We start from the raw sequence: 14,439 nt of genomic DNA, 5'->3' as shown, positions 1-14,439 counted from the left end.
CCAGAACAGTGGCCCTCAAGTTTGTTAAGGAGATCATTCCTCGCTTTGGACTCCCCCTGTGGATGGAATCTGACAACGGGACACACTTCACATCAAAAATCATTCAAAGCATCTCACATGCCTTACAGATCCCCTGGAAACTCCATATGCCCTGGAGACCGCAAGCCAGTGGTGTAGTGGAGCATACCAATCAGACCCTTAAACAGCATCTCTCAAAAGTGTGCCAAGAAGCCTCACTGCGATGGCCTGATGCTTTGCCCCTCGTCCTACTCCATATCCGTGTTCTCCCAAAGGGTAGATTAGGGCTCAGTCCCTTTGAAATTATGTTTGGAAGGGCATGGCCTATGAATGGCACCCCGGTTCTGTCAGGGGAATGGGAGTTGGGTAATGGTTTTTTGTCACAGTATATGTGTTCCCTGTCTGCTGTTCTCTTGTCTCTTTCACAGGTATACCAAGGATTCCCAGCCTCTCCCCTTGGACTCTCCCATCCACTCCTTACAGCCCGGTGACTCTGTGCTTGTTCGCACCTGGAAAGACGAGCCTCTCCAGGAAAAGTGGAAAGGACCCTATACCGTCCTGCTGATCTCCCATACAGTGGCAAAGATCGAGGGACACAAGAACTGGATCCATCACTCTCGTGTGAAGGCAGTACCTGCCCCCTCGTCAGCAGAACAGTGGACCGTCCAACCTGCCGACTCCTCATCTAGTGACGATCTCGGGCTAAAGCTACTGTTTAAAAGACACAAATAGCGGGCACCTTAATGCTAAAATGGGCCCACCCAGGTACTAAAGACCCTGGGTTGGGAAGACTCTGGTGATAATTAATTGGGTAACATTGTTATTTTCTGTATTGGTATTTCCAAACTGTGCATATCGGGAGCATAACTCCTTTGTTTCGCTTGCGCACCATGTTGCTAATTTAACAAACCAGACTGATTGCTGGGTATGTGCTCCAACTCCACTGTCCCCCAAAACGGGAATGCCCCTTGACATGCTGCCCTTGACCCTAGCAGAATTAGCCACCACCAAAGAGCAGGAAAGAATGGACTCGCCATTCTGGAATAAGACTTCTTTACAGCAAGCCACCTATCAGGACCAGGAGTATTCAGTTGCAGTACTCACTGAGGGAGTGTTATGTTTTACCTGAAACCAATCTGATCACTATGGGCATCCTGTGGGAAAAAGCTCCTGTGTTATTACACAGTGGGCTGATGGGTATTGGATAAAGACCAAAAGGGGAAGCCAGCAGTGTGGGTGTAATGGTTCCTCCCCTTTTAGGGAAACTCTTACAAATAATCGTACCACAAAAGAAAGGTTTGGAAATATAACTTGCCGTCCAGTTAATATCTCCAATGTAGCAAGCCAATGGTGGGTTTGTAGTGGTCCCTATGGCGAGTGTAATTTGAACGGCACAATTAGAAATGCCCCCACTTGTACCCAATCAAAAAAATAAGATGCCCCCTTAGGGGCATATAAATTGTTTAAAAAAGCAGCCAAAGCAGCCGTAAATATCCCAGGAATCCCCTTTAAGAAACAGTCCTTACTGGGCCCTACAGGGTCACTATTTTGTATGTGGCCGAAAGGCTTACAAGGTGCTGCCAGCCAACTGGACAGGTAGCTGTTATATAGCTCATGGAGTTCCTCATCTGTCAATAACTGCCACACTGCCCAAAGGAAAGATTAGAAATGCCCAAGACACCTCTGTTGAGTCACGAGAAAAGACCCTACGGCGACTGACTACAACATTGGAGGGCAATATGAAGAATCCCCTCACAACCGAGAAGCTTGTAGGGTGCTCTGTACTGGGAATAGCGCCACTGTTTACCGGGCCAGCCATGGCATGCATAGGCCGCTATACTATAAGGCTACAGATGGTACTTGAGAAGGTAGCCTTAGAGTTAGAGGACGCGGTTAGTGATTTAGGGTTAGCAGTAAAAACATTAAATAAAGAGGTACAGCAGCTCAGGACGTTTTCCCTCCAAAACAGGCTGGCTTTGGACTATCTCTTGGCATCCCAAGGAGGGGTTTGTGCCCTCGTCGGGCCCCGATGTTGTGTATATGTAAATGATAGCAGTTATGAGATCTATGAAAAGGTGGTACAGGCTGAGGCCCATGCCCAAGCCAGAGCACAGGTTGCCTATACTGCCCCAGAGAACAATTGGTTGCAAACCTTGTTTTCAAGCTGGGGTTTGTCGTCTTGGCTTGGTGGTTTATTTAGCCTGCTATTGAAACTTCTCTTTCCTGTATTGCTTGTATTACTGGTATTGTGCTGTGCAGTATCATGTGTTAGGGCCCTTTTGCAAAAGTTAATAAGTCATTCTTTTCAGGGCTATCACAAAGTGCTTATGCAAAGTCCTATTGTAAAGAAATAAGTAGCCCAAGTGAGAAAAGTCAGAGTCAAGGTTGTTGAGTGTTCTCAAAGGGGGGAGTTGTTGGGACACTGGGGCATGGCCACTAGGTAACTCAAGGGGATGGAAGACCACGAGTGGCGATGAAGCCCCCTCGCACTAGGCCCAGGGGTCCTTGGCCCCCCTCCCACCTGGAGGCACTCGCAGCAGCTCTGCGTACTAGGCCCAAGTGTCCTTGGCCCCCCCGCCTGGAGGCACACACAGCAGTTATGCTGAGGATCTGCAACAATATGCTGCGGAGTCAGACTGCCTGAAACTAAGCAAGGCCAAACAGGGCAGATATGGAAGAACAATGCTGAATAAAGCAGCTTTATGTATAGTTTAACAAATGATACAGAGAATCAGGGAACTAGCTGGGAACTGGATTGGCTGGCTATATGGATACTTGGGGCAGCTTGCTATTGGATAAGTATGCTGGGAAAAAGGATGTATAAAAGCCTGTGTAACTTCCTGCTCTGTGTACAGGATTTGAGATTCAAATCTCCCTGTACCTTTTTGACGCTTCAAATAAACTTTTCTGCTTCTCCACCCCCTTGTGATTATTGGGTGTAGGACACCGGGTAACGAACCAACTTCAGCTGTTGTTTAGCCTCTTGGCACTGGGTGCCGGCAACAACATTATTCTTGTTTATTTCTGATAGCAGCCATGATGCACTAGGACTAGATGATGTCTAAAGAGAAAGGCGGTAGGGTTGCCACGTGTCCTGTTTTCGATCAGAACATCTGATCGAAAAGGGACCCTGGTGGCTCTGTTAAAAGTCCGGTTGATGGCACAGCAGAGCTGGCCAACTCCCTGCCTGGTTCTGCATGGCTCCTCGGAAGCGGCGACATGTCACTCCAGCTCCTAGGTGGAGAGGCGGCCACAGGGGCTCCGCATGCTGCCCCTGCCCCAAGCGCCAGCTCCGCAGCTCTCATTGGCTGGGAACCATGGCCAATGGGAGCTGTGGAGGTGGCACCTGTGGTCAGAGGCAATGCATGGAGCCTCCTGGCCGCTCCTCTGCCTAGGAGCCAGAGGAACATGCCTGAGGTCAGCACCACCCAGAACCCACACCCTGAAAGCCCTCCACACCCCAACCCCCTGCCCCAGCTCAGAACCCCCTCTGCAAACCCCAACCCTCTGCCCCAGCCCGGAGCCCCAGCCCAGAACCCCCTCTGCACACCCCAACCCTCTGCCCCAGCCCGGAGCCCCAGCCTGCACTCCGAACCCCTCAGCCCCAGCCCCACACCAGAGCCCACGCCCCCAGCTGAAATCCTTACTCTCTCTCACACCCCAGCCTCCTGCCCCAGCTTGGAGCCCCCTCCAGCACCCTGAATCCCTCATTTCTGGCCCCAGCCTAGACCCCTCACCCCCAGCCCAGAGCCCCTCCCACACCCCAACCCCCTGCCTCAGCCCAGAACCCCTTTCCACACTCCGAACCCCTCGGCCTCAGCCCAGAGCCCCCTCCTGCACCTCAAACCCCTCATCCCCAAGAGGTTTGTGTCTGACCAAAGTAACACTGCTGACCTGCCTGCAAGCAAGCCTACGCTGGATTGAGACTATTTGTTTTAGTGTGGGTACTTAGGTTGTACTTTATACTGTTCTGAGGGGGAAAAAGCTGTATTTGCTTGCCATTAGCCTTGCTTTATTTTGTCTGGGGAAAGGGAGAGCTTCCAAACTTTATGCCTGTAGGAAGGCTACTGTTCTGTACTTTGGTTTCAAAGAGAAAAACCATTTGAAGAAAGGAACCTGGATAATTATCTGAACTTCAAGGTTTTACACTGAGACTTCAGCCAGCAGGGTTGGCTGGAGTCCTCTTCTTCCTTGCAACTACGGTTACAATGGGAATATTTATAAAAATATATTTCATGAAAATCTGATAAGTTTTCTTTGAAGTTTTTCCTTTGCTTAAAAGAAATCTAACAGGTGCACAGGCTCTTCTCTTCAACTGGCGGAAATAGTTGATACCCAGAAAAATAAAATGTTATAGTCACACAGACAGACTTCTGCCTTTGGTGTAAATCAGGGATAGACAACCTTTGGCACGCAGCCCTCCAAGGTAAGCCCCCTGGCAGGTCGGGCCAGTTTGTTTACCTGCCACGTCCACAGGTTCGGCTGATAGTGGCTCCCACTGGCCACGGTTCATCGCTCCAGGCCAATGCGGGCTGCGGGAAGTGGCGGTCAGCAATCCCTCGGCCCGTGCCGCTTCCTGCAGCCCCCATTGGCCTGGAGCGGCGAACCATGGCCAGTGGGAGCCGCAATCAGCCAAAACTGTGGACACGGCAGGTAAACAAACCGGCCCGGCCCGCCACGTGCCAAAGGTTGCCGATCCCTGGTGTAAATGGTGGTAATGTCTGCCATATAGAACTGCTACAATCGTTACTTATTTAATCATTTCCCTTCAGTGGAACCTGGTGGTAGCATTCAATGTTCAATTTTAAGTTCTGTGACAGTTAGAGGTCATGGTACTTAAAACATTGGCTGCAGATGTGAACATTGGTAGAGCTGAACTGAAGCCACTAATAGCAGGACAAAACTTGCCTAGTATAAAGTGTGTCAAAGAGAAACAGAAACAGATACATGATAAGACTACCCTTCTTGCCACTCTCTCCCCCCGTTTTGTTTATTCCCCAAATTTCCATAGTGTAAATAAAGGCTATCTCAGAGCTCAGCTGCGTAGGTGATACAATGTGTGTTACACGCCTGGTAGAAGCACACCAAATGGCTCTAGTGTAGACAAGCGCCTAGAGTAAAGAGGAATGAGAGATTGTAAACTCTAATAGAATAATGGTGGCCTCTAAATAAAGAGTTTGTCTTTATGGAAAAGTCCTACAGAAGTTAATAAAAAAAGATTCTTCTGTATGACTTTTTTTCTTTTAACTACTGTATAGAATGTAGTAGTCTATTTTCCAGTCCATATCAGAAGTCTATTTTTCTATTAGATAGTTTAAAAAACCTGAAGAATTCTCATATATTCTACATATCTTTAGAGTAATTTCTGTAGAAAAATATTGGTTTCATGCCAAGTTAATTCCATAGTACTCTTTCAAAATGGTAGAAAAGATTTGCAGCCCATCCAGACTAGCATTTAGAATAATTATTTCACTTAATATGGGAGGATTAACTTCAAAATAAAATCTTCAGTTCACTCCTCCATTGCAGCTGGATGCACCCCTCCCTTTGATGTTCCACTAATTTGTATGGATATACTGTTAAAAACAAACTCACACAGCTGGAAATACAATTGGTATGAGGCTGTGACTGCTGAATCAATGCCACAAAGAACAAAGAGCCAAAGACTTACAGACAGAGCCAAATGCGGAAGTGGAATAATGGGCACAATTCCAATAAAGCTACTTTGGCACATAGGTCCTGCTTCTATTGCCATTGATGGCAAATTTCACAACATTCTAAAGCATAAGGGATGCAGTTCCTACTTACCATCACAAGGTAGAGCTATTGCCTCAGACTCAGAAGTTAGTTCAGGAGTTCTCAGGACAAACTGTTTGGTGACCTCAGAGTGCGGCCACCAACTCTTGCTGGTGGCTGCACTCACATTTTTTCCTAAAATACTTAATTAGCTTTAGGAAAAACAAATCAATATGCAAATATACATGTCCAAATCATTGTAGTTTATTTATTGCTAGCTAATAAGTCTGTTGTTAAAACTGATATTAACAAACATACAAATATCACTTTTCACAGCATACTTACTCAGCCCCGGCAAACCTGGGGACAAATTAAGCCAAGGCTGAGTAAGTAAGTCGGGGGAAACAGCAGGAGCCAGGGGTGATTGGGGTGGGGATGCCGGGGGAGACAGTCAGGGGGCATAGCTTGATGACCTGTAGCCAGAGCCAAATCCCCATAGCTAGGGAATGGAGCCTGAAGCTGCATGGCCAGAGCCTGGGACCTGCCGCTGTGCAGCCAGAGCCTAGGGCAAGAGCCCAAAGACCAATGGCCAGAGCTGGCCACCCCACCACTCCTGGGGTGAAGCCCAAAGCCTGAGCCCCACCGCCGCTGGGAAGGTGGAGAACTCACCAGCCGCCTGCTCCTCCAAAATTGTGCCCCGGCTGTCTCCAGAGGGGGCAGCATCCAACCTTTGCCTGCAGCCCCAACAGCCAACACCAAGGTGGTGCATCCAGGAGCAACAGGGAGAGGGAGGGGCTGCTGCTTCTTCCCTCCCCTTCCTCCCATCACAGCCCAGGAGGTTGTGGCTGCAAGAAACGCCACTGGCAGCCGAATGCAACATCTGAGAAATGCTGAGTTAGCCCTGGTCTACACTAGGACTTTAGGTCGAATTTAGCAGCGTTAAATCGATGTAAACCTGCACCCGTCCACACGATGAAGCCCTTTATTTAGACTTAAAGGGCTGTTAAAATCGATTTCCTTACTCCACCCCTGACAAGTGGATTAGCGCTTCAATCGGCCTTGCCGGGTCGAATTTGGTGTACCGTGGACACAATTCGACGGTATTGGCCTCCGGGAGCTATCCCAGAGTGCTCCATTGTGACTGCTCTGGACAGCACTCTCAACTCAGATGCACGATCGTCTGCCGTTGCTCTGACACAGGGAGGGGCGACTGACATGGCTTACAGGGTTGGCTTACAGGGAGTTAAAATCAACAAAGGGGGTGGCTTTACAGCAAGGAGTATTTCAGGCAGGACTTCACGGAGGGTTCCAATAAGAAATGGTGCACCTAAGTTATTGTTCTTATTGGAACAAGCAGGTTGGTCTGGCCTCTGATTGATACATGGCTAGATTTACCTCGCTGCACCTTCTCTGTGAGTGACTGCAGTGTGACCTAGAGGAATGAGTCCCCTAGACGGGGGGCGGAGTTGCAAATGAGTACAAAACAAATCTGGTCTATTTCTTGTTTTGATCCACTCCATCTATCTTTTACATCTTTGGCTGGCAGCAGACGGTGCAGAAGGACTGCATGCCATCCTCATCTCTTGCCTGCCCGGCAGAAGATGGTACAATAGGACTGCATGCCATCCTCATCTCTTGCCTGCCCGGCAGAAGATGGTACAAGAGGACTGCTAGTAAGCCGTATCACCTGCCTGCTCACCATAAGATGGTTCAATAGGACTGACTGCAGGACTAAAGAAAATTACCTGATCAAGTCACTCCAAGTTTAGTCCCTGTGCCCACGTCTGCCCAGGCGCTCCTGATCGACTTCACAGAGGCGACCAGGAGCACCTCGGACATGATGATGACGGCTACCAGTCCTACTGTACCATCTGCTGCCATAAGGCAATGGGTTGCTGCTGCTGTGTAGCAATGCAGTACCACATCTGCCAGCACCCAGGAGACATACGGTGACAGTGAGCTGAGCGGGTTCCATGTTTGCCGTGGTATGGCGTCTGCACAGGTAACCTAGGAAAAAAGGCGCAAAACGATTGTCTGCCCTTTCTTTCACGGAGGTAAGGAGGGAAGGGGGGCCTGACGACATGTACCCAGAATCACCCGCGACAATGTTTTAGCCCCATCAGGCATTGGGATCTCAACCCAGAATTTCAAAGGGCAGCGGAGACTGTGGGTTAGCTACCCACAGTGCAACACTCCGGAAGTAGACGCTTGCCTCGGTATTGTGGAAGCGCTCCACTGAGTTAATGCACTTAGAGCATTTTCTGTGGGTACACACACACTCGAATATATAAAACCGATTTCTAAAAAACCGACTTCTATAAATTCAACCTAATTTCGTAGTGTAGACATACCCTCAGTTCATAGTCAAACTAGTGACTAATGTACATGTAAATGTACCAGAAACTGTAGGGGGAAAACCTGTGGTGAAGGCTTCTGAGCTGACGTCATTAGGCCTACAAATGGTAACACTTTGCAGTGCAGAGAATAACTAAACTGCACTAACACGTAAAGTAGAGTGTTTCCTTTAAGTGACAGGTTTCAGAGTAGCAGCCGTGTTAGTCTGTATTCGCAAAAAGAAAAGGAGTACTTGTGGCACCTTAGAGACTAACCAATTTATTTGAGCATGAGCTTTCGTGAGCTACAGCTCACTTCATCAGATGCATATCGTGGAAACTGCAGCAGACTTTATATATACACAGAGAATATGAAACAATACCTCCTCCCACCCCACTGTCCTGCTGGTAATAGCTTATCTAAAGTGATCATCAGGTGGGCCATTTCCAGCACAAATCCAGGTTTTCTCACCCTCCACCCCCCCACACAAATTCACTCTCCTGCTGGTGATAGCCCATCCAAAGTGACAACTCTTTACACAATCACATTCACAATCACAATCACAATCACTATCACCAGCAGGAGAGTGAATTTGTGTGGGGGGGTGGAGGGTGAGAAAACCTGGATTTGTGCTGGAAATGGCCCACCTGATGATCACTTTAGATAAGCTATTACCAGCAGGACAGTGGGGTGGGAGGAGGTATTGTTTCATATTCTCTGTGTATATATAAAGTCTGCTGCAGTTTCCACGATATGCATCTGATGAAGTGAGCTGTAGCTCACGAAAGCTTATGCTCAAATAAATTGGTTAGTCTCTAAGGTGCCACAAGTACTCCTTTTCCTTTAAGTGAGGTTGTGTTAACAGTCAAAATCCAATGTTCTCACAGAAATATATACTGATGATATTTCAGAATATGAATCATGCATAAGACTCCATGTTTGTCACAGAGGTCATGGAAGTCATGGATTCCATGACTTTCCGTGACCTCCGTGACTTCTGCAGCAGCCAGTGAACCTGGCCCGGGGGCCACCTGAACAGTTCGGGCAGCCCCTGGGCCAGGCGCACCAGCCGCTGCTGGAGCAGTCTCGGGCCCCCCAGACTCCCAGCAGCAGGAGTTTGGGTGTGGAGGGCTCAGGGCTGGAGGTTGGGGTGCAGGGCGGTGCTTACCTGTGCGGGGGGGGGCTCCCTGGAAGGGTGACAGGAATTCCCTTCCCTCCGCTCCCTGCTCCACGTGCTGCCTCCACCCACAGGCACCGGCCCCGCTGTTCCCATTGGCCACAGTTCCCAGCCAGCGGGAGTTGCAGAACTGGACTTTGGGACGGAGCGGAGGCAGCACATGGAGCTAAGATTGCTGCTTCTCAGGAGCCGGGTAGGGAGCCTGCCCCAGCCCCACCAACCTCCTCCACCAGGTCCCACAGTGCCCCCCAAGCCACAACTCCCTGCTACCCCGAGCACCCGCGGCGCCTCCCTCAGGCTGCGACCTCAGCCTCAGCACAGGTGACAGGTCACAGGCCATGAATTTTTATTTACTGCCTGTGACTTATCCATGACTTTTACTAAAAATACCAGTGAGTAAAACGTAGTCTTAATCATGCATACTGTAGGTAATGGCACTCATGTCTTAAAGTCATAAAAGTCAAATTAGATAGTCTTGAACTCTTCAGAAGGGTGCCTTAGGCCCAGATCCACAAAGGTATTTAGAAACCTGAGTCCCAGTTTTAGACTCCACTGTGATCCACAAAACACCCACCAAACCCTATATGTGACTAAACTCACTTAATGCCTACATTTTCAGGTTAAAAGTTCCCTCAGTGCCTAAGTTCCTGCCTTTGCTCACACTCGCTGCTGCCTCACTCTAGGTGTCTGGATGCCTATCTCCCACCTAAGCTCCAGAGCAATCCACAAATTTGGGGAAGATGGGTGGCCAGACAACTTAAGTTGCATCCAGTCAATATGGACAGAGCTGCCTACCAGATTGGATCCCATTCAAAATCCATCTGAAGGAGGAGGTGGTGCCGACCTTACAACTTTTTGTCCACTGGTTAGAGCGCTCACCTGAGAGATGGGAGACCAGATTCAATTCTCCCCTTACATGTGTGACAGATTTCTGTTACCAGTCTGTCTGAGGCATCAGGTGATCAGGCTGAGGCTGCAGGATCATTTGAGGAGGAGATGACAGAGCACACCAAGTAACTGAGTTTTTAAAGCTTTATTGATAAAATAATAAAACAGCAGCAGAGAGCGCTGGGGGGTTCTCCAAGTCACTCAGAAGAAGGAAAAAAGCGTTAGTGCCCCAAGCCCTAACCCACTTTCATACTCACACCTGCACTACCCGAGGCTGGCCAAGCCTGGATGTAACTTAAGAAGAAGAGGGGGAGGGGTGGACGGGAGTTCTTGTCCCATGCACGGGTTGTCCAGGGTCCGCTGTTGATCTCTAATTTGCCTCAGCTCCCAGGAGGGTTTTTAAGTCCCTGGGGTCTCTTGGGGGCATCTCCTTCCGGGACCTTTATTCCCCAAGCTCTGTGTACCAGTTCAAACTGACCTTAGTGGCTTCTTCAGCTCTCCCAAAACACATCGGCTTCAGGGACACTACAGTGGTTGTTTACCTCCTCGCTGGCCTTCACTGTCTTGCTGGGTTTTGCAGCTTCTGCAGTTTGCACAGCTGAATCTTCCTTTCTCATGGCTGGTCAGGCGTGGGGGAAGATGCAGGCAGCCCAGCATCGGTTGTGTGCCGTGGCCTTGGGCGGGAGCCAACGTCTTATCTTCGGACCTGGACCGTCAAGTTAACCTTCCCCCTGCCCCCTTTAGGCCTCTCGCAACTTGCAAAAGAATCTTCCATTCCACACTCACACCTTTAATCCTTCCCCAACGTGCCTTGTAATGCTTGCAACAGTGTTAGCAACATACAATGCTGATTTGCCTCTCCAGGGGACCCCCTAAGGGAGGGGGCCCTTGGGTTGTGACACAGGCAGAGGTGGAGAAAGAATCTGAATGGGGTTTCCCACACCTTTCAGAAGAGTGCTCTATCCACTGACCTATGGGTTAGTCTGATGGGGATCTCCCAGAATCTCTCCTGCTGAAGCTGCTGCACTCTGGATAAATAATGAAAGAATGATTGGAGCAGGGGGACTGCACTCTTGTTTCCCATCTCCCAGGATGGCGCCCTAACCTCCAGGAGACAGAGTCATCCCCCCATCCTCTGACTGTCCCACTGTGGATAAATACTTAATAGTCATAGGACCAGAGAGAGAGGGAATGACTCTGGTTTAGTGGTTAGAACACCCATCTGGGAGGTGGGAGATGCAGGGGCCAGTCTGCCCACCCCAATCACTATTTCTTCATTTATCTACAGTGGAACAGCTTAAGCAGGACAGATTTCAGGATCCCCCACATCATAATATGTCATGGCTCAGTGGTTCGCTCACACTGCTGAGACATGAGACCCCTGTTCAGATCCTTTCTCCTCTCTGGCAGAGAAAGGAGGAATTGAACCCGTTTTCCCATATCCCAGGTGAGTGCTCTAACCACTAAGCCTGGATGTATTCATTTATTGCTATGAGAGGGGTGTGTGTCTTAGCCCACTCCCCTCTGGTATGCATCTTCCACCGGGTAGATTAGGTGGCTTCCCACCTCGCATGCTGGCTTTTGTTGATCATATTGTAAGGTGCCTATCTCTCTCCCCATTCGCTGCATAGGGATCTGAGTCCCACAACTCAGGCTTCGTGGATTTTAATGTTGTTCCTGAGATTTTCAAGACTCAAAAAAGTTAGGTGTTGTTACGCTGAGCATTGCAATACCTAAGTCCCTTTATGGATCTGGTCTTACTCCTTACTTGCTTATGTTCCTTCTAATTAAGGGATTCTGTATTCTGTAAGTAGGTAAAGTATTATTGCTATCATATAAATAGTAAGACAAAACCTAACCCATCATTACTCTTCAGTAGCTAGAAACCAGTTCAATATGCTGTTTTCCAAAATAGCCAGCCTCACCACTCTTCATCAGTTTCATCACACACCATAACCCACTTCTAAAATAACTCAAAATGCAATATAAGTGGTTAAGGGCTAAATAATGTTTGTGAAGTGCTAAGTAATAGCAGGCCATATTTTGCTTCTAATTTATATTGAGCAGTACCTCATCCATATTATTATGTGCCATCTTTAATGACAGAGGGATTTATCATTAACATAAAATAATTCATTAATTTAAACTCACCAATTTTTACACAGATTCAACATTCACGTTTCTGTATGTTTTAGTTTTAAATTTTTCATAGAAAGATCACACAAGTTAGCCAAATTCAAGCCCTATATCAATTTCTCCAGAATTAGATACACAAGATATACTGCTAAAACAACATTATTTTGAACCTTGTCTTAAATGCCATAACTCCATGCATAATCCACCACATAATTAATAATATAATTAATAAAAAGTTATCAATTGCTTATTATATTTAGTATTTATTAATATTATATTATTTTATCATGCCAGAGACATCATAATCTGCCCAAAATATGGAATAGCCCGACAAAGGAATGTACATGCAAGTGCTGGTCACACTTAGGAATTCTGGGCCCCTTTCTGGAATGCTTCTGATGTGTGGTTTGTGCAGGGGCTGCCAGAGCACAAAATGTGCACCCTCTGCTTCCCTTCCTGACTACCTTTTTTTGTTTATGCATATGAAGTACAGATTTCCTGAATCAGACCCATAAGTAATCCATTCCAGTGTCATGAATACATATTAATAAGATTATCAAAAGATTCGGATTTGTTCAGATAAGTGTGTAAAAATGTCTGAGCCAATCTGGTCTGCAAGCCTCTGATCCAAAACCCACTGAATTCCATTGAAAGATTGACTGCAATGGGCTTTGGATCGGGCCTATAACTGGAATGGAAACACTGAGAAAAAATGATCACATGAAGGTTAACAAGCCTCAGCCGGGTCACATATATTACACTGCATTCCCATTGATATTTCCAGCCTATGCTAAAACCAGGAAACTCAGGAACTGCCAAAGTAAATAGCAAACAAAAGGCTAATTACGTCAAACTTCAGAAGTTCTTACTTAGTCCCTATTTTATCCAGCTCAGTCTCCCTATCCCAAATAAATTACATATATATTGCTAGAAGCATAATATAGATCAATGAAATATTTATTGTAGTACACAGACTATATCGATCATAGTTTTGGCACACACTAGGTATTTATTCAATTCTGCACAATGGCTTGATTAAAGTAATTAATCTGTCATGAAAGGGTTTACTGCAGCATGAATAGTAATTTAGAAATTACATGATGTTTACCCACAGACAATGCTTCTTGGTTTGCAGATCAGTGACCTGTAGGTATTGTGACATGGCATTCCAGTCTGATGAGAATCTTTAGCTGGCAGACTTCTTTATACAAAAAAGCTAATTGAGAAGTTTCAGCCTGCAGAAAACTTTTATGGATAAATTGAAGACAGGAGCAGAGGGGAACCCTGTTACAGGAGGCAATTCATGCACATGAGTACATTGTATTAATTTTGATGGACTAAATGGGCACAGACAATCAACAATTTTAACATGACCCTGTCAGTGTGGAATATTAAACAGTTAAACAAAGGGTTGGGGTTTCAAGTACAGAGACCTCTGCCTGCTTAGTCCCAGGGCAACAAGCACCATTAATTTTTAAAACAATCTTTCATTAAAGATACAGAAAAATTAAAAACAGCTAAAATATTTGAAAGTGTAAAGTAGTAAGTAAGGCTTTCATTTTCACAATTTCCCTTATTCTATTTCCCTTTAACTGTAGGGAGGTTTCATAGGAACAATCCCCACCACCCAGGTGTCAGTCTTTTAAATGGTATTAGGGATGGTAATACTGGTCCTTATTTGCGGGGAAGAGGAAAAAAAATTAGTTGAGATGGGAGTTGTTGTTGTTAAGGTCGGATCCCATTACCTGGTAGACAAGACAAATACATACAAAAAGGGAGAGAAAAGAAGAAATGGTTACTTACGATAACTGTGGGTCTTTGAGATATGATGCAGACATGTATTCCACTTAGGTGTGTGCATACCCAGTGCTCCAGAGCTGGAAACTTTTGACTACCAGTACCCATAGAGGGGCAGCATTCACGCCTCATGGCTCTGGCTCCTCCTCTGGCTATATGAGGTGGTGCCTCCCCACCCCTCAGCTCCTTGCACCAAAAGACCATGAGAGGAGACACAGGGTGGATTGTGGAATCCACATCTGCATCACATCTCAAAGAACCACAGTTACAGTAAGTAACCATTTCTTCTTCTTTGAATAGATGCAGATGTGTATTCCACTTAGGTGACCCAAAGGCAGTACCCCGTCCAGGAT

The 14,439-nt window shown here is 47.1% G+C and overlaps 1 protein-coding gene across 1 annotated transcript in view; it reads right to left on the bottom strand.

The window, feature by feature from the left end:
* The window catches only part of ASNS (asparagine synthetase (glutamine-hydrolyzing)), a 42,180-nt gene extending 28,008 nt beyond the window's left edge, over positions 1–14,172 (bottom strand). The window contains exon 1 of the mRNA XM_084618775.1: positions 14,093–14,172. The gene's annotated coding sequence lies outside the window, so the exon portion shown is untranslated. The remainder of the gene's footprint in view (positions 1–14,092) is intronic.
* Between the last annotated feature and the right edge of the window lie 267 nt (positions 14,173–14,439).

Source organism: Lepidochelys olivacea, assembly GCF_965140295.1.
Source record: "Lepidochelys olivacea isolate rLepOli2 genome assembly, chromosome: 2".
NCBI lineage: Eukaryota > Metazoa > Chordata > Testudines > Cheloniidae > Lepidochelys > Lepidochelys olivacea.
Note: the sequence above shows the minus strand (reverse complement) of the source record. Positions and strands in the feature narration are given on the sequence as shown.